The 24,324-nt window shown below is 37.2% G+C and overlaps 1 protein-coding gene across 1 annotated transcript in view; it reads right to left on the bottom strand.

Annotated features, from left to right (window-relative positions):
• LOC145987776 (cGMP-dependent 3',5'-cyclic phosphodiesterase-like) overlaps positions 1-12,584 on the bottom strand; it is a 57,696-nt gene extending 45,112 nt beyond the window's left edge. The window contains exon 1 of the mRNA XM_083122462.1: positions 12,395-12,584. The gene's annotated coding sequence lies outside the window, so the exon portion shown is untranslated. The remainder of the gene's footprint in view (positions 1-12,394) is intronic.
• Between the last annotated feature and the right edge of the window lie 11,740 nt (positions 12,585-24,324).

Here is a 24,324-nt window from a genome sequence, read left to right as displayed (position 1 = left end):
ATGAAAGGGAAAATCAAGCATTCAAAGGGGTAATTGAAAAGCTGAATGAATATTAAGAAAAAGGAAAACGGACTTCCCGATTTACTAGCTGCGCTAGATCCAATTTGATACGTTCTTGTGTGAAAAGTGGAAAATAGAAAGTTTTTGCAAGCAGTGAATAAAAATTGTGAAAGCCAGACAGTTCTGCGTAAAAGTTAGAGAAAGATATTTTAATTAAACGAAAAGTTACGGTAAAAGAAAAACATGCTGTGGAAGGGTGAGATAATCAAATTTCGCTGACACAAAAGACCCACCAACTAGCGCTTTACTTTGAATGGAAAGTGAGCCGATGAAAAGAAGCGATTGAAATGAAATTCGAAACCAGATATTTTACGACAAATTGCACCTCCTACTGTCGGCGGCAGAGATTTTCTGAAAAGGAAGACGGAGCTTTGTACGTCCAAAGAAAAGCCCGACGTTTCCTTAGAACTTACGAGACGGGGGGGGGGGGGCACCCTAAGTAGGAGAAACATGTATTGAGCTCATGAAACAATCATTATGAACTTTGTTAAAATTACCAGGGTAAAATATAATACGTACATTAGTTTTGGGATAACATTACTGAGAATGGAAAACAAGGCATTCTTGAATATTTAAAACAGGATAGTCTAAAAGCATCCCCCCTCCCATCCGCATCCTTTTTGAGGATAGGGAAATGCATATCATTATAAACAACGATCATAAATAAAATAAGAAAAACACAATGAATCATTGATTTTCCCATACAAAATATCTTTCCCTAGTATTGAAGGTATCTTCTGAATTTTTGCGAATTGATACTTTATTAGCCATTTTCCCGTTTTAGAAAAAAAATAACTGTTTTAATATGACCAGTATTGAAAATAAAATAACATTTGTTGTAACTTCATAAGGGAATTACCAAGAACAATTCACCTACCTCCTGGAAAATATTTAATGGGAGGATAAAGGTTATTACCCCTTCTGATTCTTCTTTTTGCCAAATTTTAGCCTGTGCTTTATGTAATAATATCCCATTATTTAGAAACAAGTTGCTGGAATCCCCCGCTGCTTCCCCACGGGAAAATTTACAAATAGCAAAACAGTATCTCTTCTGTCTTCTTCACGAATGACGGAATAAAAAGCTTTGCAATTGTAGAGTTCTCGTCTTAAAAGTTTTTTGCCACAAATTTATTATATATTACTCTCTTTTCAGTAAACAAATAAGTATTAAGGATCCCCATCACGCGCTCTTCTGTTAATTCGCACCGTGCCGTGCCTTTATGCTCATACTCTACACGGCCATAGCACAGATAAACTTCATGATCTAGTAGGCTCGCTCGCTGGGCCAGTCTGATGATGTTCTGATTAGGGTTGTACAGGTCCAGGAATTTTAAATAAATTCAATTCCGGTCCAGGATAGAAAATCAGCAAGCGTAAATGGGTTCTGGACCGTAAATGGGTTCCAGGAACCTTTTTTCCGGATCAATTTAAATACGGTCCAAGTTCCGTTTTGAAGTGAAACCGAAAACTTGGACCGAATTTAAATTGTGCGAAAGTTCCGGTCCGGTCCCAACAGAACCCTTTAGAATGTATGCGTTTCTGGACCTTTAACAATCCTGGTTCTGATAATAGCCTGACTTTACCAACACACACAAACATCAACTTGTTTAACAAGTCAAAAATGTTGTGAAGGTGAAACTTAAGTTCTTTCACGCGATAACGTGCTGTTTGGACATAATTTAACAGACAGTTCTTGGTTTAAAGAAATATTTCAATGTTGGCTTATCATCCCAAGATCGACAAACAGATAACCACGAGTTAACATGGTGTGCTAAGAAAATACAAGGTCAGGCACAAGAGTGTTCTGTTTGTGTGTTTTCTTTTCTTATAAAATGGATAAACTTTCACAATGTTGGAAAAAATTAGCCTTGTAGAAGGAGCTGAAGTGTTTATTTGTGATAAACCTATTAAGAGTGACTGTGCTAGCAAGTCTCATCAACCTAAAAGCCTGTTTGCGGATCATGAAGTCACGGTAGCCGAGTCTAATCCGTGAAATAAAATTGCCTCGCAGGCCGGATAAGTAGAATACGTGCGAATAGATGGCGTTCCCTTCGACCTTTGGTTTTTAACGCGAAGGGAGCAACTGTGTTTGTTTACTTCCGCTCCAATACGCCAGTCTTTGAGGTCATTTTGATCTCCGTTTCGCCTTTAAAGGCGATGTACGCTTCCTTCTCATTTATACGACTTAGGAAGAAAATCTCAGCTAGTTACTGAAGCCTGACGTTCATTTCCCACTTAATGATTCAATAGCTGGTATGCATACAGGTAGGTTCATAATTAGCAGCAAACGGCAATTGGTTGCGGAAAAATGACGTTACGCGGTGGGAGCCTTAAGGGGCATGCGGGACTTTCATGACATAAGATACAGTGGCCCCTAGCAGCCAAAATAATCATATATCAACTTTTAAAAGTAGAAAGGTATGACATTATTAATATTTTTAAAATTAATGTTTCTTTCGACTAAAAAACAACATAAGTATTAAATTGTCCAGGTAGGTATATTCAATACAGTAAGCCAATAGTTCGATATGTTTGAAGTGGTTTGAAGTGTTCGCGACATACCGTAGTGGGTCATTTATAATTTTAATCTTGTTGATTTAATCACACACAATGACAAGGGTGATGGGGAAAGACACAATGAAACATCCAAGATTTAACCTAACACCCCTGCCCTCCAATTGTGTTACTGCAAAATGTCTCTCAGATAATTAATTACATTCATCATTCTATATTCATTCTTATTCATGGAAGAAGCAATATGAAAATTTTAATTTTTATCAAAAAAAAACTTTTCCCACATAGTGTAAATATACATGGACGTTCGGAGGATTTTTTCCAGGGAGGGGCAAGCAAGGTATTTTTTCCAGGGGGGCAAAGGACACATATTTTCCTCCAAAATAGTGATGCCCCCTCAAAAAACACTATTTCAGTCTGAAATTATCATGTTTCTTCAACGAATTTATAATAATTAACATAAATTACTGTGATTGAAATGAAATTATGTGTGAAATATATAATTTTCAGGTACACATTCATTTTCCAGGAGGGGGGGGGGGCGTGGCTCTCTTGCCTCCTTCCGGACGCCCATGTAAATATATCAGCTAACTGACAATTTTAAACTTTAAAACATGGACGCAACTTGAAAGTTTACATTTAAGATGTAGATTATAGCTTTAAAAATAAATCAGCATGCAGTTTTTACTATTCAACCGTATTATTTCACAGCAAAATGGTCAAGATTTCAATATTTCGCTGGTTCACGTTGTATATATTCAGCACACTTTGCTTATAGTGTGGAGACACTAAGAACTGATATGAATGTGTCACATCAGTGTGAAACATTGCAGAATATTCCGCTGTTTGCTTTTCTAGCGGCAACAGCAAAGGGGAAAATGTCTCCCATGTTTGCAAAGTTTCAATACAAGACCTTAGGGACAGTGTTTACATTGGATACTGTTCAAAACACAATTCCCTCAGATTTACGAGCCCTTCCTGGCTTGCATGTTTACCCTTTACATGCAGGCTTCGCTCCCAAAAGCACATTACCATAGACCTCTGCCATGTCAGTCATGTGGGAACGTGAAGCATAAATTCTTGGCATAAATTTCTTTATGATGGCTTCCACGTTTCAGCCCAGAGGTATCTTGCCAAGTTATATCAAGGTCTGCGTAAGAACGGCGAGTCAATATATGGATCGTACCCACAGGCTATTCCACCATCTACTTTCTTTCTTCCTCCTCTTTCCTTTTTTCAGCGCTCAGACATGGAGCTTGTAACGAACACAAAAGGCTTGGGAATGTTCGAAAGGAGGGAGATAAGAAGAGCATGTTGAAAGGGACATCGAGGGACTTTGCAGACAAAGGGTTTGCAGATAAAAGGTTTCATGTTTACCCCTCCACCCTAGATGTTACTACAACAAAAACATGCAAACGATATTTACATTCAAGAAGCTTGTATTTTTTTTCTTCTTTCGTTCTGTTTTATTTTTCATTTGCTGTTTTCCCTTTGACTTCGACTTCTTCCAAGGTTTAGCAGCTTTTCTCTTTTCACTATGAAAATGTTTTTGTAGGTATATATTTTACTTACGCATTCATTTTGTAGATCAGCTTTCGTAAGCCTCTTTTGACTTGCAAGTCAACAAGCTACAAGCACATGAAACAATTCCCCAAATATTTCCCTTTAGATGATATAATAATAATAGTTATAATATTTAAATACCCTGCTGAAGATGAACCTAAAGGTAAGTTATAAAATATAGACATCACATTCTTACAGCAAGACAAGATCAGCCAATGCTATTGTTGTGATGTCAAGAAGCAGTGGCGTAGATGACACGCCGCAACCTTCCTTTCGGCGTTAAAATATATTTTCAACCGAACACATTGTATTTCTACGCCCCTACAATTGCAAACTGAAAATGTTAATCACTGGAAAAGTAGAAAGTAAATCACCAGATTAGAAGAAAACCTTCATTAGCTGAATAGTTCAAGTCACTGTTTATTGTGAACCGTGCTGTTGTTTGCCGATAGGTTTGAATGGTGTAAAAGGAAATCTAATGATTGGAAAGGTTTAAGTAAAAAAAAATTAAAGAACACGAAATGTTCCGAAATCACATGTTAAATGCATGCATGCTTCACATATAGTGCCTGTAAAAATCATAAAGATGTTCAAACAATGTTGCAATAAGGCAGGGGCGCCGAATTGTCAAAATTATTGGGGGTGGGCCTCTGATCACTGAAATAAATTAATGAATCCCTCCCTCCCTTCTTTAAGTTTTGACCTTAGTGTTCGGAATCTCGTAAAAGCCCATGAATTCCACAAAAATATTAAAATTTTCATTTACAGTTCGAATGCAAAAATGTCAATTGTTCACGGATGGATATGTCACAAGTTTCGTCAACCATAATAGCAAAATATTCCCGACTTTTAATATCTGCTACCACGGAGCGCAAAACAGATCTCCCTAATATATCAATGATCACGTTCTGAATGTCATGCGAGAGCCATTTGTAGCCCGAACGTCCCATCCACTCTCCTAGTTCATGCACATCTTATTTTGAAACTCTTTTTAGTAAAGATGTTAACAATACTCATAATTATATTCTTAGTCATGTGTTTTGCTGTCTCTGATCATAGCCCCCCCCCCCCCCAAGTTGATGGTCTAGAACATTTCAAATGTGTATTTAAAGTTAAGTTCATGTGGCACAATTCAGAGTAAACTTTACAAGAGAAGCAAAATAATACATTAGTTTCTCTTAAGCAAAATTATTTGGGGCGGCTCTGCCCCCACATCGATAACATTGGGGGGCTCGAGCCCCACCCCCCCCAAGCCCCATGGAGTCGGCGCCTATGCAACAAGGTCTGTATAAGTGGCGCGAAGTTATTAGAAGAATTTTAGATGTAATAATAACATTATCCACCTGTAGTTTGGCTGTCAGGGGACATAGATGTGAAAAACGTACACGTATAAGTGGTTCTGCGAATTTTCTGAGCTTCATAGACATGTTACCGAGGTATGATCCACTTCTTAAAACGCATGTATTTTCATACATAATATGTAATATCCTACAGTTTGTCTTTTGTCTTGACCTTTCGTGCCAGTTTTTACATATGTATGTATTTTCATATTTGTATGAGCCTAATACAAAAGGAAGGCGTGTGTTAATATTTTAGAAAGGAAAGCTTTTGTTTTTAAAGGATTGGGGGCGCTCAACTGAAAGTTGCGGGGGGAGGGGGTACAGAGCGTGTTAGTTACGCCACTGTCAAAAAGGTAAATTTTGTGTATTATAAAGTGAAATTCATGTATGTATCGTGTAGGAAATTTGTTATTGCCACCTGGTGACAAGTTTCAAATTTCACAAAATATTCATATCAAACTACTGACCATAACAACAGAATGGTACGTAATCAGTGATTCATCATGCAATTTCATATAATATACATGAAATAATTATTGACTTTACAACTCAGTCAAAATAGGATTTATTAACAAATAATAAAGTGTTTACTTGCTTGTTTTCAATGCAATGTTTAATCCATTTAATCGACAGTGATGCCAGCTGAGACGAGAGAGGAGAGAACTATGTTCTCTCCTGGTCAAAGTGAAACATCAAGTTCTGACGTTAGTGGTATCTACTATGTATGGAAATTCAACGTATTATAAGGAGATGGAATGTTGGCAGAAGTTCTCAAAATTGTACTCATACGAAATGGATGATATTCAACTTGACGTCATCACGGAGTGAAATTTGGGCAGACAGTTTAATATGCATGAAGTCCTGTAAGCAGATTCGCGGGTATTAAGGAAAGCGTATGAGAAGCCTAGTAGCGAGAAAGTTTTCGATATTTTATACATAGCCTACACATTCTTATATGAACATGACAATCATACGTTAAATCACTTCGGCAAAACCAATGTTTCATGTTTTCAACGCAGGATCTGATCTGTTTGCCGGAAATATAGAGGCGGGCAGGATTTGAATTGAGGAGGATGTTGTTCGCTGAATATCATCCATTAAAATAAATATATCAAAACACCATATTTTACAATGTTCTTCTTCCTTACAATGTTGTTTTACATGTCAAACATGCATTTTAAGGCAAATAAACTTGTCAAAGTACAGTACTTGGCATGAATGCTGGAGTTGGGAGAGGGTGCTGGGGGCAATAATTGCCACTTACTAATATAGAAACATTGTATGATATTGGTGCATTACGCTACGCTCTCCAACAATTCAAAGGTAGTGACATAAGGAGAAGAGTTTGAGTCCAATTTATGTAGAAATATGCTAATCAGGAATGGAAGTACAGATTAAAGTGGAGACCTAACAACTGAAATGTGCCACTTAACTCGACATGATACAGAGACAAGTCCGACATACAAAGCCGGTATTGACCCGATTATTTATATATAAGTTGTATATTTTGTTAGTGGCCGTGCGGTCTAAGGTGCTGTGCTTTGGACTCCGACTGCGGGACGGCATGGGTTCGAGTCCGCCAGGGTTCAGTCTATGGGTTCTCGGCCTGTACATAGGACCGCTTGCAACCCACCATCATGAGGAAAGTGGGGAGCTACGAGTGAGTAGCGTAACCCGGTCTGGGATATCTCCTAAAGCGGCTGAGGGTGCGATGTGTTGACCCCACGTCACTTCATTACCGGTTGAAGAAATCCACGCCTCTAGGTAGGATTGAAGGAGGGAGACTGGCAGTCGGGAGATAGGCCAAGGCCCATCGAGGGCTTTCACGCCATAGGTTATTGTTATTAAATATTCCGTTTCTGCAATTGCAATTGCAAAGTTAACACTTTAAAGAGAAATTCGAAGATGTTCCTATGTGAACCTATGTTTGCAGTCAGGATAAAATTCCACTTTTCGAGAGCTCGTAGCGTCGAAGCGAAGCATCAAACAGAAGAAACGTTAAGAAAAATTGTTTGCCTTAATAATCTCTATGCGCTGGAATGTTTGTGCAATGACAAGCTTTGTATGTTGCTTATACTACATATTTCGAGACTAGAGACCAGCCCGAGACATAGACATGGGTATCGAGATGGAGACGGTTGTTTACAAATCGAAACCAGAATGAGAACTAGACCGGAGCGTGTTGCTGGTCACATCACTCCTACTATGGCCAACATCGAGAATGTATGAGGTAATTCCCACACCTCCATGGTACGGTGCAATGGACAGGAAGTTCCTTTATTCTTATTTTTATATCTTACTCCATGATTCGCTCTCTCTCTCTCTCTCGTTTCTCTATTTTCATTTTCTTCACTTCGCTTCTTTTCCTCCATTCCTCTCTCTCTCTCTCTCTCTCTCTCTCTCTTGTTTTGTATTTCCCTTTCTTTAGCTCCTATCCTCTCTCTCTCTTTCCCCTCTTTCTACCTCTCTCATTCTCTTTCATTTTCCCTTTCTCTCTGTCAGTCTGTCTGTCTGTCTGTCTCTCTCTCTCTCTCTCTCTCTCTGTCTCTCTCTCTCTCTTGCCGCCACCCGTGGCAAAGTGGTTAGCACATCGCGCTACGACGCCAGGGGTCCCGGGTTCGAATCCCAGCCTGGGTATGGATGTTTATGAATGTCCATTCATCAGTTTCATGTCATCCATTACTCATCCCCATCTTCGCAAATTTGCCAAAAGTGGCACACAAAGCGAAGTAAAATAAAGCAAATCAATCTCTCTCTCTTATTTTGTATTTTGCTTTCTTTCGCTTCTTTTCCTCTCTCTCTCTCTCTCTCTCTCTCTCTCTCTCTTATCCCTTATTTTGCTTTCTCACTGTATTTCTTTCCCTCGGTGAGTTCCTAATTACTTGATTTCCCTTCATTCATGTTTCCTTTCTCTTCCCTTAAATGTATTTTCCTTCTGATAACACAAACATGACGTTAATATGTTCCATGAAAGGATACAGCTTTTGAACTATGATCCCCCTCCCCATTTTTGGAAAATTTTCTATGGGTGCCCATGGGTGTATATAAACTAGGAGATAAACTTCGGTAGTGATATAATGATCACATTTGAGGCACTTATATTAAAAACGCGTGCTCGAACACTTACTACATTAACCACACTTCGCATAGAATTACACGGCTCGGCAACATTAACTATGCGTTTGGAACTGGAAGATCGTAATATGCAAATGTCTTGTCTGCAATTCAAACGATATTTAACACATAAGCTGCACTTGCGCAGAATAGAAAGATGTAACGAGTTAGAAACTCGTTAATTGGATGCTAGGAGCGCCTCAGGTGGCAGAACCATGAACAAAAGCTGTTCATAAAGTCTCTTTGATGAACAAACCCTTGAAGCATTTGTTCTCTGGGGGTGTGAAAGAACTTTAGAGATGATTAAAATGCTGTTGTGAGGGTTTTGCATTTCCAAAAAGCGTCAATGGCGGCTGGATGAATTCCTAATTAGCTGTCTTCCACAGAGACAAATGTGCAAATCTTGTGCCAGGGAAGTGACGAAGAGTGGGTAGAAGAGGGAGTGGGGGAGTGGAATTCCTTCCAGGTTGAGCAGTCTGTCCCGCAGCAAACTCATGTATGCATTTCTGCATGGTATTTAGGTCTCTCACTCACCTTTTTCTGGTGTCGTTGCATGTTGAATAATTTTTCGATTGTACAGACACAATAGCACCTTTGTCTGTGGTTAAAGAACAACTTCTAAGATTTCTCTGTGTAATTACGGAAGGTGACGAGACTAGACTTACGAGTGTCTCGGTCTCGTCTCGATTTGCAAATGCCTGTCTCGTTCTCGTCTCGAAATACGTAGTCTAAACAACATATACAGTGTGTCACCGCATAAACTTTCACAGTGTATAAAGGTCATTAGGACAAACATCTTTTCCTAACGTTTTTTTCTGTTTGACGCCTCGTTTTGACGCTACAAGCCCTCGGAAAAAATGGCATCTTATCCTGGATATATATGTTCAAACCATGCACACAAGCTTGCATACCAATGGATTGATTTTATAATCACTAAGGCAAGGCATTTGATGAATTTGCATCTTTTTTTTAAAAAAAGTTGAAAGATTGTTTGAATATATAAAAATGAGTATTATGAAATAGGCAATTTCTTTCCACATTTTTCATTTTTTGGCAATTTTTAGGTCATTTTAAGCATTTTTAATAGTTTTCTAAAGGGCAAAGTTATTTTTTGTTATTTTTTAAGATTCTATTTATTATTGAATATTTCTGCTTGTTAATGCTTGTCCACACATAAGGAAACAACTTTTCCAGGAAACAAAGTGAACCTAGCAATAGCTCCTACCGATATTTATCTTCTTGTCAGGTGAAAATTTTTCTCTTGCTGACTGAATTAAATCCAGGAGACATTATTTGCTTTCAGTATGCTCATGGAAGTAAAGAGGAACTTCTCCAAGTATAAGTCTTTACTAGCAGACAATAGACAATCTCTTTTAATTTGAGATTTCTCGCCAACTGTTTATTGTTCCTTTTAATTCAGATTCATTATGAAAAGCACCTCCATTAACAATAAGGAATCAATTACTCGTTCTAATTCAATTTTAAATTGCATATATTTGCCTGTTCTGCAGTAGTCAGCGTGTTTTTTTTACAGGGGGTGTTCAGGGGGCATAACCCTTCTCTCCCAAACGAGTTATAGAAAACACACATTTTCCTACTGTCATCTATTAAATTATTCTCTGAAATTAGCTAATTACATGTTAATGAACTAATAATAGGGAACCGGTTTTAAAAAATATTGGTCACTTTGGTAAAATGTGGGTCTATTTAGGTCATATTTGCATTTATTTATTTGGCACTTTTCTCATAACAATTATAGATCATTAAATATAAACAAAATATGACTTAAGGTACCTGAACCCAATATGGCCTAGTATCCAATATGACCTACTGTCGGATTAAAAATTATAGATACTCGAGTTTGAACTCCAATTAAAAATTAACCAGTAGAGCAACATAAAAACGAGTTACGTCAAAATTTAGCTTATTCAATTCTGCGTTAATCTACCTGTATGGTAACCATTTTTTTCCGAGTATGTCTTCTATTTTTGATCGTTGTGAGAACAAAAAAGTGCCGCTTTTTTCGGGTTTTGTAAACGATTGCTCTCTTTGAAATTCTATAAATAAAAAAAAGCGGGTGAGGGCCTCCCCGATGGCGCGGTGGTAGCGTCGTCGCCTTGTAATCAAGGGTTTCCAGGTACTGGTTCGGATCGCACTTTAAACTGTAGGTCCAGTCTCGATTAGCCGTACTGTGCATAAAGTGAACTTAAAACCCAAAAAAATCAATCAATCAATCAATCAAAAAAAAATGCGAAACAACTTTCTCTTGGTATTGAGTAGTCCTACAAATACAATATTAGTCTTGTTTTGAATATCTTTACATCTGTTTTTAAAACCCATTGTCATTGTCAATTCACATTGCGAAACCGATTTTATACATATTTTTACTCCGTTGAATGCGACGATTACGTGATGAAAGGTTACAAACCACAGAGTGGAACGATTATGCGGTGGCGATGATTATGCAGTAAAACACGGAATTCCCGCTCCCAAGACCTCCCCCCTTTCTTTTTCAGGCGCTGTCTCTGTACCGACTATTATGTGTGATATTTATAAAAAAAATTGAGACTGTTCGTTTGTTTGAATTTGTGTTTAAGTCCACTTTATGCACATATAGGCTAACTGGGTCTGGACCCTCAGTTTGAAGTGGGATCCGAACCACTGTACAATGTGCCTCCACCGGGTATCGAACTCGGGATCCCTTGATTACAAGGCAACGACGTTACCACTCGCTATCGGGGAAGCACTCCGTGACTTGATGTAGACATACCTGATTTTTTACAGATAGGTCATGTAATTTTCTCATCGTAATTGCAAAGTTAATCCGGTAGTGGCGACAGTGAACTTGTGCAGCATGGTTGTATATATTCAGGATGGAGATCAAAGTTTGCGAGGTATCGTAGCGTCCAATCGAGGCGTCTGGCAGAAAAATGTTATTAAGAAAAGTTGTTTGCCTCAATGACCTATGCACACTGTGAAATTCTGTGGAGTGGCAGTCTGCATATATTGCTTATATATGAGACGAGACCGAGAACGTGACAGACCTCCTCCCACTCCCTAGTAAGTCTCGCCTTTTATCGTCTCGTCTGGATGCCAGCTCTATAGGTCTATCACATGAATTCTAAGCGGGGCTGAACGTGCAGAGATTGGTTATGGACCCATACAAAATATTGAAACACATAAATGTATCACACTATGTACTGTTGAGTGCATAAGCATTACAAAGCAAATTATCCATCACCATATTCATGCACTGTACTTTATCCAGTGAGAACGTCAATAATTAAAACAAAATGCCAAGCTGCTGACATCCTCTGTATCAGCATATTTAAAGAAAAGCCCTTCCTTAAAAACACACAGAATGCATGAAAAAATTGCCAAGCAATACTTATTCATCCCACTGTACTACATAATTTCTTACATTACGTGCTGTTATTAGTTCGGAAGAAATCTGAGGGTACGGAATTTAAAATACTCTCTGCGTAAGAGGGTTGGGATAAACTATCGATTTAGAAATACAGACGAAGACGGGTGGGCGTCGGAAAGCTTGTATCAAATGACAACATGCTCCAAGTGTGCGAGGACGATTTCGCCTCACGATATAATAATTAGGCTGAAGTTTCCGCCGCACATTCACAATCAAGCACCGCCACGGCATTTGCCAACCGAACGTGTTACTGCTGCAACTCACCGCAACACTCGAAGCGCAACGACCCAAGGCGTTAACTTGCCAATTAGAACTAACGAGGCAATAACCGTGATGTCAAGTCAGGATGAAAAAGGCAAAGAAAAGCAGCACTCACCTAATATCGAACGTCGATGTTTATCTCGCCTATTCTCCTTCCTTAACGATGTATTCTTCTTGTGCAATTCACAGATGACAATCACTATAGATCGCACTGAAGGATAGAGCACCCCTTATCGCTGAAGCAGCGAAACGGATTGTACCAACAGGTGTGAAGGGACTTCGCTTCCCCGACCTAGCACAGCCGCGGTAGAGACGGAAAGTGTTGCATACCTGCTAGAGAAAGAAAGCACCAGAATTTAATGGATTGCGTGTTGTTCTTAAAAGAGAAAGATAAAGTCGTGACCTTCCAAGCGACGAGAGTTACGTCATGCTTAAACAATACTACTCAAGTTCGCAGCAAAACATTACATAGAAGGCAACCCTGAGTTTAATCTACATACACTGTTTATCACTCAATGTCTAAAGATATGGAAACCTCGGACTACTATACAATGAATTGTGCAGTGTTTTTGTTACTGTGCGTCGCATTGATTTGATTGAATTCGTGTTTTAAGTCCACTTTATGCACAGTAAGGCTAATCGGGACTGGACCTACAGTTTAAAGTAGGATCCGAACCACTATGTGCCTCCACCGGGCATCGAACCCGGGACCCCTCGATTACAAGGCGGCGACGCTACCACTGCGCCATCGGGGAGGTCACTGCGCGTCGCATGAATAAGGAATTGATGAAATGGACCAGAGAATGAGCAAAGAATCTTCGAATTAAGAAAGATCACTGGCTTCTAAGTTCATTAACTCTGTTCTTGCGAGTAGATAATTGGACACTACTACTACTACTACTATGTAATAGTACCGTGCGTCCAATTCCTTGCGAGGCCGAGAGATTGGGAGAAGTGTGACGGGCGGCGCTAGCGGAGATGCCGACATTTTCGACCCGCTTATTTTTATGGTCATATCTTTAGCATGCAGATATTTATATAAATATTTCAAAACGAGCACTAACCTGTGTTATAAGAGTTGTTCAAAGTGATGTCCACTCTATTTTGACACACCCACTTCCTGTGAAACGCGGTGTAGAGGTTTGTTTGGAGACCGTTCTAACGCTGCAAATTTCGTCGAGTTTTTTTTCGGTTAGAATCCGTCGTTTTTGCTTAGGAATTTAACGATCCAGTTTCTCGTAATGTAAGGACAAGGCGTATAACCGTTTCTCTACCTGGAGGTGAAACGCCAGGGAATTTTTATGTAAATTGCCTACACATGTCTCAACACGAGTCTGTTTTCACATAAGTGTCAGTGGCGGCGATTGGGTTCCAAAGCCGGGGGTTGGGGCAAGGTACCAAAATTGGTAGGGCAAAGACAGTATATTTCCCTTTGTAGATAGGGTTTAGCATAGTGCGGGGGCAAAAGTGGCGAAAAGTGGGGGCAACTGCCTCCTCGCCCCCCTAATCGCCGTCACTGGTAAGTGTCATACATAAAAAATATTTTGTTCGAAATTAACACGCCCTTGGCTCAAGGTCTGTTCCTCACTCCATTCGCAGCCCTGTCCAAGGTACCTGTACTCGCGAAGGAAAGAACAACTCAAGCTCGGAGCTATCAGATTGCAAAAAATGCTCACGAAAACCATTGACTTTGAACGGTTTAGTCTGCAACGTAATCTTGACACAGTGTTGCACATTCGAAACCTCCAAACGATTCCGAGCGAAGCAAAATGCTTTCGAGGTTAAACTTAAGCGGGGCGTTACTGGTCGAAAATGTCGGCATCTCCGCTTGCGCCGCCCGCCACACTCCTCCTGATCTGTGTATGTGTGTGATCTTAAGTTACCTCCACAACTCCCATATGTCTTCGCTGCATGCTGCAATGTGCACCGTGTAGCTTTACTTTTTAGTACCAGTAATAATAAGTATAACAAACCATTCAAATAATTATGCACAATGTTTAGCATCTTGCCCTGTGAAGGCAAATATGGGCTCAAATGGGCATTCACTTTTCTTCATTTCTTTCATTTTATTTATCATGGAATCCCATTTTTGCATTAAACCTCAATAAGCAGAAAAGTGAAGTACTTTCGTTGTGTCCTTGTGTCTTTCTTTGTGAGCTTGTAACAAACACTGTTAACAAATCATGAGAAAAAACAATCTTTTATTTTTGGCCATGTGTCATGTGGTCCTTCAACATATATTTTTTTTCAGCTGATTTCGAAATTCAAAGGTGACACATTAATTTCTTGCCTGTATGATTTGAGATGAAATGGCCCAGTAACAAAAATGAAAATACACAAAACAGTTCTTTATAATACAACTGGTGCCTTTAAAAATAAAGAATTGTTGACAATCCCATCAAACATATTCACTAGAATGAAATCACGTTAAAATGGACATATTTCTTGAATTGGCGATGTTTCAATACTTTTATCAAGTTATATGTCTGACTGATGTATGCTACAAGTAACAAGAAACATTGTTTAAGATGTCTCCCAAACAATGGGCTCTTGATGATATTTGGCGTTTAAACAAAATTTGTTTTGACTTTTAAAGTTCACTTCCTGCTCAGATAGGTTACTCTGGGCTAAAGTGGAATCGAAACTGTGCATTCTGCCTCCACCCGGGATCTAACCTAGGACTGTTTGACCGGAAGGCAATAACCTGACTGTTACCATATTTTTGGAGGCTCTGGCATTTAAGAATTTTATATTGTAATTAGTGGACTTTTAAAAAATCTGATTCCAATAAAGACACACATGTATATTTGCGTTCTCAAAGATTAGGCTGTAAGAACTACATACGGCAAGTATATACACTGTATTATCGAAAAAAAATGGTAAGATATCTTGTGAAGTGGCAACACTGCCACTCAGGCTCCGCCCCTGCGAATCTGCAAATGATGCTCCCGACATACTAGAAGCTGCTACCGTTGGAAGCCGATAGCCCTCGTCATCCGAACGCAGCTGAAGCCAACTAAATTGAAGCAACCCAATCACGCTCCGGCTAATTGAATAATTACTATTATCAGAATTGTGTTTAACTTAATGAGTAGCCACTAGGGCGATGTGCGTCATTTTTCGTACCATCATGCTTAGCTTGCACTTTTAACGAAAATATTACACTTCCTGACGCTGATGTCAATTTGTCGGGCTTTGACAAGGGTTATCACGTTTCCACTTTCATCATTCACCTTTCAAGAGGTAATGCTTTCGGCTTGTATTAAATGAAGCTTGCCTTTGAAATTGGAAGTACTTTCAAATTTCAATTTCAATCGCCCTTTGTAATTACCTTAGTCTCAATGTAATTATATTCGGTTATGTTTGGATTTGAACAGTTTCTCAAATGCACCTCTCTTTTAACTGAACTACATCTCTTTTCCCTTACTTTCAATCCAGCTTAGGAAGTTTTATTATTTTTTCCCAGTAGGATAGCATAAGAATGTGTGTGACTGCGGTGATAAGTTGTGGTTATCGAGAGAGATTTTCATTGGTTGCATTTGTGGGAAGGGAGTTGTATTACCCAAATGTACTGACGAAGTAGCCAGAGAATTTAATTTGGAAGGCTTAAAGATGGGATCTGCTTTTCTCTTTTTATCACTTTCTTTCACCTCTCTCTTCCTTATTTCCGCTTTATCAAGCTCTTTTTCTCTGCTTCATCATTTTTTCTTTCTCTCCTTCTTCTCCTATTTTTCGTCGTTTTCATTCTTTTTTTTTACTTAATCCTTTTCTCTTGTCTTTCTGCATTCTACTTCTTTGGGTTCTCTATTTATGTCTCATTTTTCCTCTCTTTCTCTCTCTCTTGTTGTATGTGTGCATGCGTGTGTGAGAATTCTACCATAAATGTAGCCTATTCGGCTGGGCAGAATGCTGGACTCTTTCAGGTCGGTCTGTGATGCCTACTGCCACCTACCCAGTGTCAGTTCTGTTTTATCTGACAACATCATTTTGTAGTTCCGTGTCACTTTGAAACAAGGAAACAATATAGAATAATCGCGACGCTCTCCAAAAAGAAGGCACCAGAAAAAAAATAATATGTGCATATCTTAACGTGAAACTATTCGATGAGGTTGCTGGAGTTCCTTGACGAGTATAATATGGAACGTTACTCGCATGGCAAGCAGTGAAATACGAAACTTTACTTCCGTAGATAATGTACGACATCATATCCATATCTTATTCAATTCAAAAACTAAAAGGCAGAGCAATGCTCGTATGATAACTCAATATACAAAACTGGATAGACTTCTAGATCCACTTATTTGAAAAAATAACAACAGTATAAACACGGTAGACTTCTGTGCTTGAAAATTTAACAACTTCAATTACAAACCATCAATAGATATCGTCTAGCAGAAACAATAACTGTAATAATAAAGAAAGGTGTGAGAAATGATTTGCATTACAAGCATGATTTCCACCAATATAGTTTCCCTGCATAAAAATATATTATGAAATTACAGTTGAGACGTAATTCAGCTCTGAGTAATTCTGTATTTATACATAAATTACTGTAGTTCCCGGCAAAATATAATTAAAAACTGTGTTAATTAAACCTTATTTGTACGTAATGCATTTATACTTAATTCGGTTTTAGACGATTTTTTCAAATTGAGTAGCAAAACCACAGTGTCTACTGTAATATTTCAGTATCAAATGTTCACTAATGAAGTCTTCCTATAAAGAGATACAATGGCAGTATTTTAATATTGATATGACATGGTATCTAAATCTGATTTGTAAGTAATTCTCAGTTATACGTATTATCTTTTATTCACCCTGACATACGTATAACTCTGGTTCAATTGTATTACTATTGTATTCTTTTACCTTATTAGGCACTATTTTCTGCTCCATCAGACAACTCTTCTTCGTCAAATGCTCAGATTGTCACGAGTGTAGTGATAATAATTCATAGGAAGCTGTGAATAGATGGCGCATCTATGTCTATTTACATTGTCCACTTGCACCATATTCCAAAATTGTGTTTTCTTAGTTACAATTAATGCAAAATTCTGTTTAATTAATGTAAAATTAATTATTGGCGTTACGAGTGATATAACAATTTAAGTGCGACACCATTGCGATCACAATTACGAGGTGAACTGTCAAAAGAAGTAGGTATTACTTTCAAAATCACAGAACTCAGAGCAAAGGTAATAGGAAATGTCCATAGTCTTTTTTTATTATTATTCACTCTATATTCTGCTATTTACTGTGTAAGAGTTGAAACACCAATAAGTAGACAATACTTCCATTCCATAAAAACTTAATATAGGATGTATAGTAGAAGAGAAAGGAACGACAGGAGCGATGGACAGTTAATCTTTTCCGACCAATTATGCCCTTATACATTTAAAAAGGGGGCGGCGCAGGGAACAAGCACTTCAAGTCCAACCAGACACCCCCCCCCCCCACACACACACACACAGAAACTGTATTGAGTAAATTAACCATTTCTTCAAATATGCATTTAAAAATGGAATTTCGAGGTGTAATTAAAACGACTCCATCCCACCAATTTCCCCCTTCTCCTCGGGGGTCTTTCTAACAATCTTTCACTGATGGTGTTACTGAAGGATAACCGTAAATAAATCAGTAAGGAGTATCCATATTTAATGATTATCCATAATTGCATTTCATATAAATCAGTTGTTAATAATATACATTCACTCCCAGTCATGGCAGTATATAAGGGGAGGGTTTAACGGATCCAAACGTCTCCCATTGGTTTAGTAAACATTTTACACTAATTATATAATCAAATCAAGAAGTAATGATTTCAGTATTATTACAATAATGTTATTTTCTTCATAGCATAAATATGTTTCAGAATTTGTCAAAGGAAAATATACTGTAATTTGCAATAATAAATTGTATGTAGTCTCCAATAGTGAAAATTCAGACATATTTTGATAGATTTTTCAAAAGTTGAAAATAGAAATCTGAATGCACTCCTACAATAAGCATAAATAATAATAATAATAATAATAATAATAATAAAAATATTAATAATGTTGTTAATAGGTTCACATTGATATGAGAATGTTTAAAAGGAAATATACGTATTATTGATTAATATTGTAAACTTTTCATTGATAATAATCATAATATTTAGTGACCCATTTACAAATATAATCATTACTATTACTGTTATTAACGGTCTATAAATGCTAAAATCTTAGTCTCCTTGGGCTGCTGAAAGTTAAACACCTCTCATTACTTCTCTATTTACACGACAATAGTAATAATGCCGTCCCCTTGAACATTTTAATTTAAAAGTAATAGGACACTTTCTTCATTTTCTTCTTCATCTTGAATGGAAAAGTTGGCCTTTTTTAGTTTATTTTTAAAAAGACGATTACCGGTAGTTTACACATCATTGCTATTTTATATACATGGTGAGATTGAATTAATAAAGAACTGAGAGATTCTTTACCTTAACCGCGCTTCTAGTTTGGCGACAGAATTCTTAAACAGAAGAGTGTCTCATAGTTGTAGTAGGATCAGAGGTCGGGTCGAACTCTGGTCGTTCTCTTGAATCGTCGATGCCGCCCCGAAGTCTGCCGCTGGCGCTACCACAACGGCAAGTGCCCTCAACTCAAAACGTATAGCTTGCCGCGGCTGAACGCGTAAAATCGATAACGAAGGCCTCATTATACAAATTGCAGGCTGGCATCCCGTGGAGACGATACAAGAAGAAAGGTTGGTCCTTTTTCACCTTTCGTCGATTCTAGCAAAATTGAGATTACGTGTCGTTAGCTCCTTCTTTTTAACCTTTTTCTTCTTCTCGTCTTCTTATCTTAATTTCCCCAGTGTTTCCTTTTCTCGAGCAGGGAAGTAGCAGGAAGGAAAGTGGAATCACGAAATATCGGCTAAAAGTTTTGGAGTTGTTTGCATATAAATGGAAAACTTGTCAAAGCATTAACATAGGTCGCAGAGGTTGATATCTGTGTACAATTACCTTGAACAGGCAGTAAACAGAGAGAATGAAACATTGTATTCCATTCATGAAACGGCAGACTCAAGATACTGTACTATATATATTATACAAGGTATAATAGAACTGAGATCTTACTGCTGAATGATATCTATGTAAATAAAGGAAATCATGTCCTTTTTTATTTTTATTTTATGACATTTTTACCTTCAGGTAAAGTTTGTTTTTTGGTTTAGTTTGAATTTAAAGTCCACTTTATACACATAAGGCTAATCGGGACTGAACCTACAGTTTGAAGTGAGATCCGAGAAAAGTCTATTTTTTTGTAAATTGGCTGAAGAACGTTAAATTTGAATTCTTGACAACATTGGACTGCAAAACAACGAGTCAAAAATGTCACTACGCGGTATGGTTATGGACTGAACAGTTCTGCAAGCGACATCTGAAAACTTGATTTCAAGCTCTCTCTGCAATCTCACTCCTGCAGAGCCTAAGCCTTACAAGCAGAGCCGTATCAAGGTGTGAGCGAAGTGAGCGAACTCCCGGAGCCTCGCGTCCCATTGGGCTTATTTTTTGTAAAATATAATGAAGAGAAGTGAGAAAAATATATAGAAAATATTAATGGTTGTGGGCAATACAACTAAAATAGTATGTTTTACCGGCTTTAAATTCTAGTTAACAGCTGCATTTTGAATCAAATATTTGGTATTTTAAATATACCGAGCGTTAGCTGCCTAACTTTAGTATATTCAGGAAGAAAAATAAAAAAACAATAGCGGGATCTCTTAGAAAGGTTGATAAACGTAACACAATTTTCTCATGACTTGGCGGTTCGAGAATATAGAGAAACATTATCCGCAGGAGGAACAACAGGAAATTCATAGATTTGGTTAAATTGATTTCGAAATATAACCAAATACTTAATTATGACCAATTATTATCTAAGATCTGAAATGGTATTGTTAATATAAAGTCAAATTAGCTACGTCCAATTTACGAAGTGAACGTTCAGTCAATAAGAATTGGCACCTCTGCTGGCATGGTGGATTCTAGTTGCTGACTACTTCGTCTCGCTTTGGAACAAGATTAGCAATGCCATGTTTGATCTGTGGATTTCATACATTTTAAGTCTGTTTCTTTTAACCGTACACATTTTAAATGGGATAACTTAATATGCTCACAACACTGCACTTTCACTTTCTGCCTTGATACGACTCTAACATATTCCACGTAGGACCTCATTGCTCATTACGATATATCGAAAGGGTAGCAACTTGATCCAAATAACACTTTGTAGTGGTTGGTAATAATGTTTGTTTACATTTTGCGTAGGTCAGTGAAACAAGTTAAATTGATCGAATTTCTATATCGGGGCTGCATTTTAGAGAGTAATTCTTAATCTGCATATAGTGCTATAGTACTTACAGTTCTCCATGTCTTAGAATATTCGCCATAACTCACTAAAAACTCTATCAATTACACAAAATTGCGGAGCACAGTAAAGCTACATCGTCCGTTCATTTGCCAAGGTTGCCAGGTTCTCAGTTATCCATAGAGATAGCCTCATCTCTAGACTCGTTAAAAGTCGCGATCGAATTCAGCTCGAGGAAAAGCAGAGAAATAAATTATTAGGATGAGTTGAAGTATTAAATATAATTGTAATCAGTAATTTAATTTATTATTATTATTATGTAAGTTTGATAATACTTTCTCTTACATATGCCTAATGATTTTGTAAGTATAGATTCACATTGAGATTTCAAATTTAAAGAACGTATTAGGGTCTCGCATTCTAATCTCGTCGAGGGCCCCGCGATATGTTACTGTGCCAATGATGACAAGATCGGTACAGACAATCTGCAGCGTAAAGTTGCAAATGTGTATTGAATAGAGAGGAAATTGGCGAAGTTCGATACAGCGATTCTGTGTGTATGAGAAAAAACAATGATGATGATATACATATTTCGATCCATGACCTACCAATGATGAAGTTTGCATGTAAATCAAGAGAGACTGCACAGGCTGTTACCAACATATTTTTTTCCCCCGTGCAAGGGAATGCATTCCTTTATTGAATGTCTACGTCAGTAGGTTATGTAGGTCAGGTTTGTTCTTGCATTCGGTTTCTGTCCCGTGAAGCATCGAAGCTTGTGTTTCGAGACCCCAGATAAGGCACAGAATCAAGTTTTCAGACATGTCTTGAAGTTTTTTTTTTCCAATAGATACTTTTACTTTTAATTACCTTTGTCTTACATACATCAATCGTGGCCATTTTTTTTAACGGGTATGACTAATCCCACAAAACTCGAACACCTCTTTGGTCAAGCGCCGTATTTTATCTTCTGACGTACTCTCGTAATGTTTACGTTGTTAAGTTTAAATCTCCTAGAATAAATCAGGATTGTTCAAGGTCCAAGAATTTTAAATAAATTCAATTCCGGTCCAGGGGAGAAAATCAGCAAGCGTAAATGGGTTCTGGACCGTAAAGAACCTTTTTATCTGTAAAGTATTTCAATTCGGTCCAGGATCCTTTCTTCCGGATCAATTTAACTACGGTCCAGGAACCTGAACCTTTTTCCGGATCAATTTAAGTTCGGTCCAGGAACCTTTCTTCAATGAAACAATACGTAATTTGGACCGAATTTAAATTGTGCGAGGAAATTCGGTCCTGTTGCGGAACCCAATAGAACCCATTAGAATTTATGGGTTCCTTGACGATTAACAAACCTCTTATAAATACAATACATTTAGCCTAACAACGAAAGCATTTAGGCTGACGTCAGAAAACGAAATACGCCGCTTGACCAAGAAGGTGTTTGAGTTTGGTGCGATAAATAAGATCCACAGGTTAACCACAAAGTCGGAAATAGGTGAATGAAAGGCAAATACAACTTATTGATTCAAGCGCAGACTCCTGCTTTCTCAATCTTCTCTATTATCTCTATTTGAAAAATAGAATTTCAAACAGATGAGACAAATAAGTACAAGAACATTTGATGTAAATCACAGTTTATTGTCTTTGTACAAATAGCAAAATATTTGTTTCTTAATCTTGTACACGATAGTTAACATGCAAGTATTCTAAGGCCACTAACATCAAAGATAACACGAACATAATTATAAATTATTTCGGAAACAGTAATTGTTCAATATATCTATCACAAGCAGTAGCATCGTTTACAAAAATCTATTGTCCACGAGATCAAACGTAGAATTTTTAATTCGTATAAAATACACTCGAACTTTAGGAAATTTTAGGATAAGAAATAGGATGATTGTACAGAAAAATATCTTTCCATGTAAAATTAAGCTTTACACATCCAACTGAATATTGTTAATGACAATCAGAACTTTTATCATAAGTTCGAAAACAATCGTGTTACATTATGACAAAGTTTAAATTATATCTCTGCGACAAGTAATACAAGGTACATCTTACATTACAAGAATTGTTATTTGGAATTTATACTCAAAATTATTACTATTTAATACATGTTATTGCATGAGAGGCTCAAAACAAACTATCGTTCTGTTAATACAAAATCACACTATTTCTATAACACCCACTGTATATACTTGAAAACCTGAATTATTATTATTATATGAATCGTTTACAATGGTTATTCTTTCATAAGAATATAAATATAAATGTAGTTTCTAGAAATCCAATGATTGAAACATGTCTACGTTAGAAAGTATAATTATTAAATATTATTGTAAATGTTGTTCAGTAATATCAACATACACATTAAACTTTGTAATTATTCCTAACTTTAATACATAGAACACGTTATGAAGTCTTCAATAAATATTTTATAATATTAATTTTACATTAGATTTAGATCCATATCAAATTGAATTAATGTCTTACAATCTCAATTTCAAAAAATAAAATGATATATAATATTATTCACCGAACAATAAAAATTCTTAACGCACTCCGTTCACTAAATCAATTTCCATAGAATTGAGATAATGCTAAATATAATCGAAGACTCAGTCTGCAGAAGACATTTAGCTAGGCAAGTTCAATGTAAATGTGTATTGAAGAATAATTTAATTAGTGAAATCCCTGTTGTAGGCGAGCACCTGCAGGGAGTTAAAAACCATCCGCCTAATTAAAGAAGAGGCAAAACTTTTAATTAAATCGCTTGTTAATGGAACGTTCAATTCTAGGACAAATTTTAAGCAAGGACAAATTTTAATCAAGGACAGAATCACTAAAAAGGTTGAATATATTGTACATGCGAATTAAGGTTTTGTAAAGGATATGCTGAGCACAGTACTACGAGGGGTCAATAGGAATATTTTTTGGGGGGTTGTGAGCATTAAAAAGGGAAATATCGACTATGAACCTACATATGTGGGGTATGACCCCTCTAGGTTAATTATCTTACCTTTTTATCATATTTTGGTGTATGATGCACTATGGGGTTTGAAACCATTGGTAAAAGTTTAATTCTTTCAATTATAGGATCTTGTATAATGCATCGACACTGCTACAGTTCCTCTCACGTCAGACTCAGTGTAAAATATGACAAATTACAATCTATATTGAATGGAGACATATGTTTGAAGCTACTTCGTGGCAGAAAGTAGATTATAGCTATATTAATGGCGACTATTATTCACTATAAAGAAATTTGATAGGGATGAATCCGAAAGGATAAAATGGTATTCTGAATGACTAATAAAACTGAACATGATGAGGTTTTTCTTTGTTGTCGACAAGCTCACTCAGATTCGTGAGTTCCTTAATCTTGTATCCACTTGGATGTTTTCCAAGAAATGAAAATAAAAAGAAGTTGATTTATCTCCTTCCTTCTCAGCGAGAACACTTCTTTCTACAGATGACGTGAAAGGAATCGCTAGTGATTGATTCTCTTCAATAGATTTGAAGGCCAACTCTTGATATAAAAATTGTAGCAAAGAAACAGCAACAGAAGTGAAGCTTTTGATGTCCCTCTCTTCTTGTATATCTTTGCTCTGCCAATTTATATTCTGTAGAAGTTTTTTTTTTAATAAATCAATTATTTTGTGTATAATTTACACAAAAATGTAGAAGC

The sequence above is a fragment of the Lepisma saccharinum genome, chromosome 5 (assembly GCF_977018435.1).
Source record: "Lepisma saccharinum chromosome 5, izLepSacc3.1, whole genome shotgun sequence".
Lineage (NCBI taxonomy): Eukaryota > Metazoa > Arthropoda > Insecta > Zygentoma > Lepismatidae > Lepisma > Lepisma saccharinum.
Note: the sequence above shows the minus strand (reverse complement) of the source record. Positions and strands in the feature narration are given on the sequence as shown.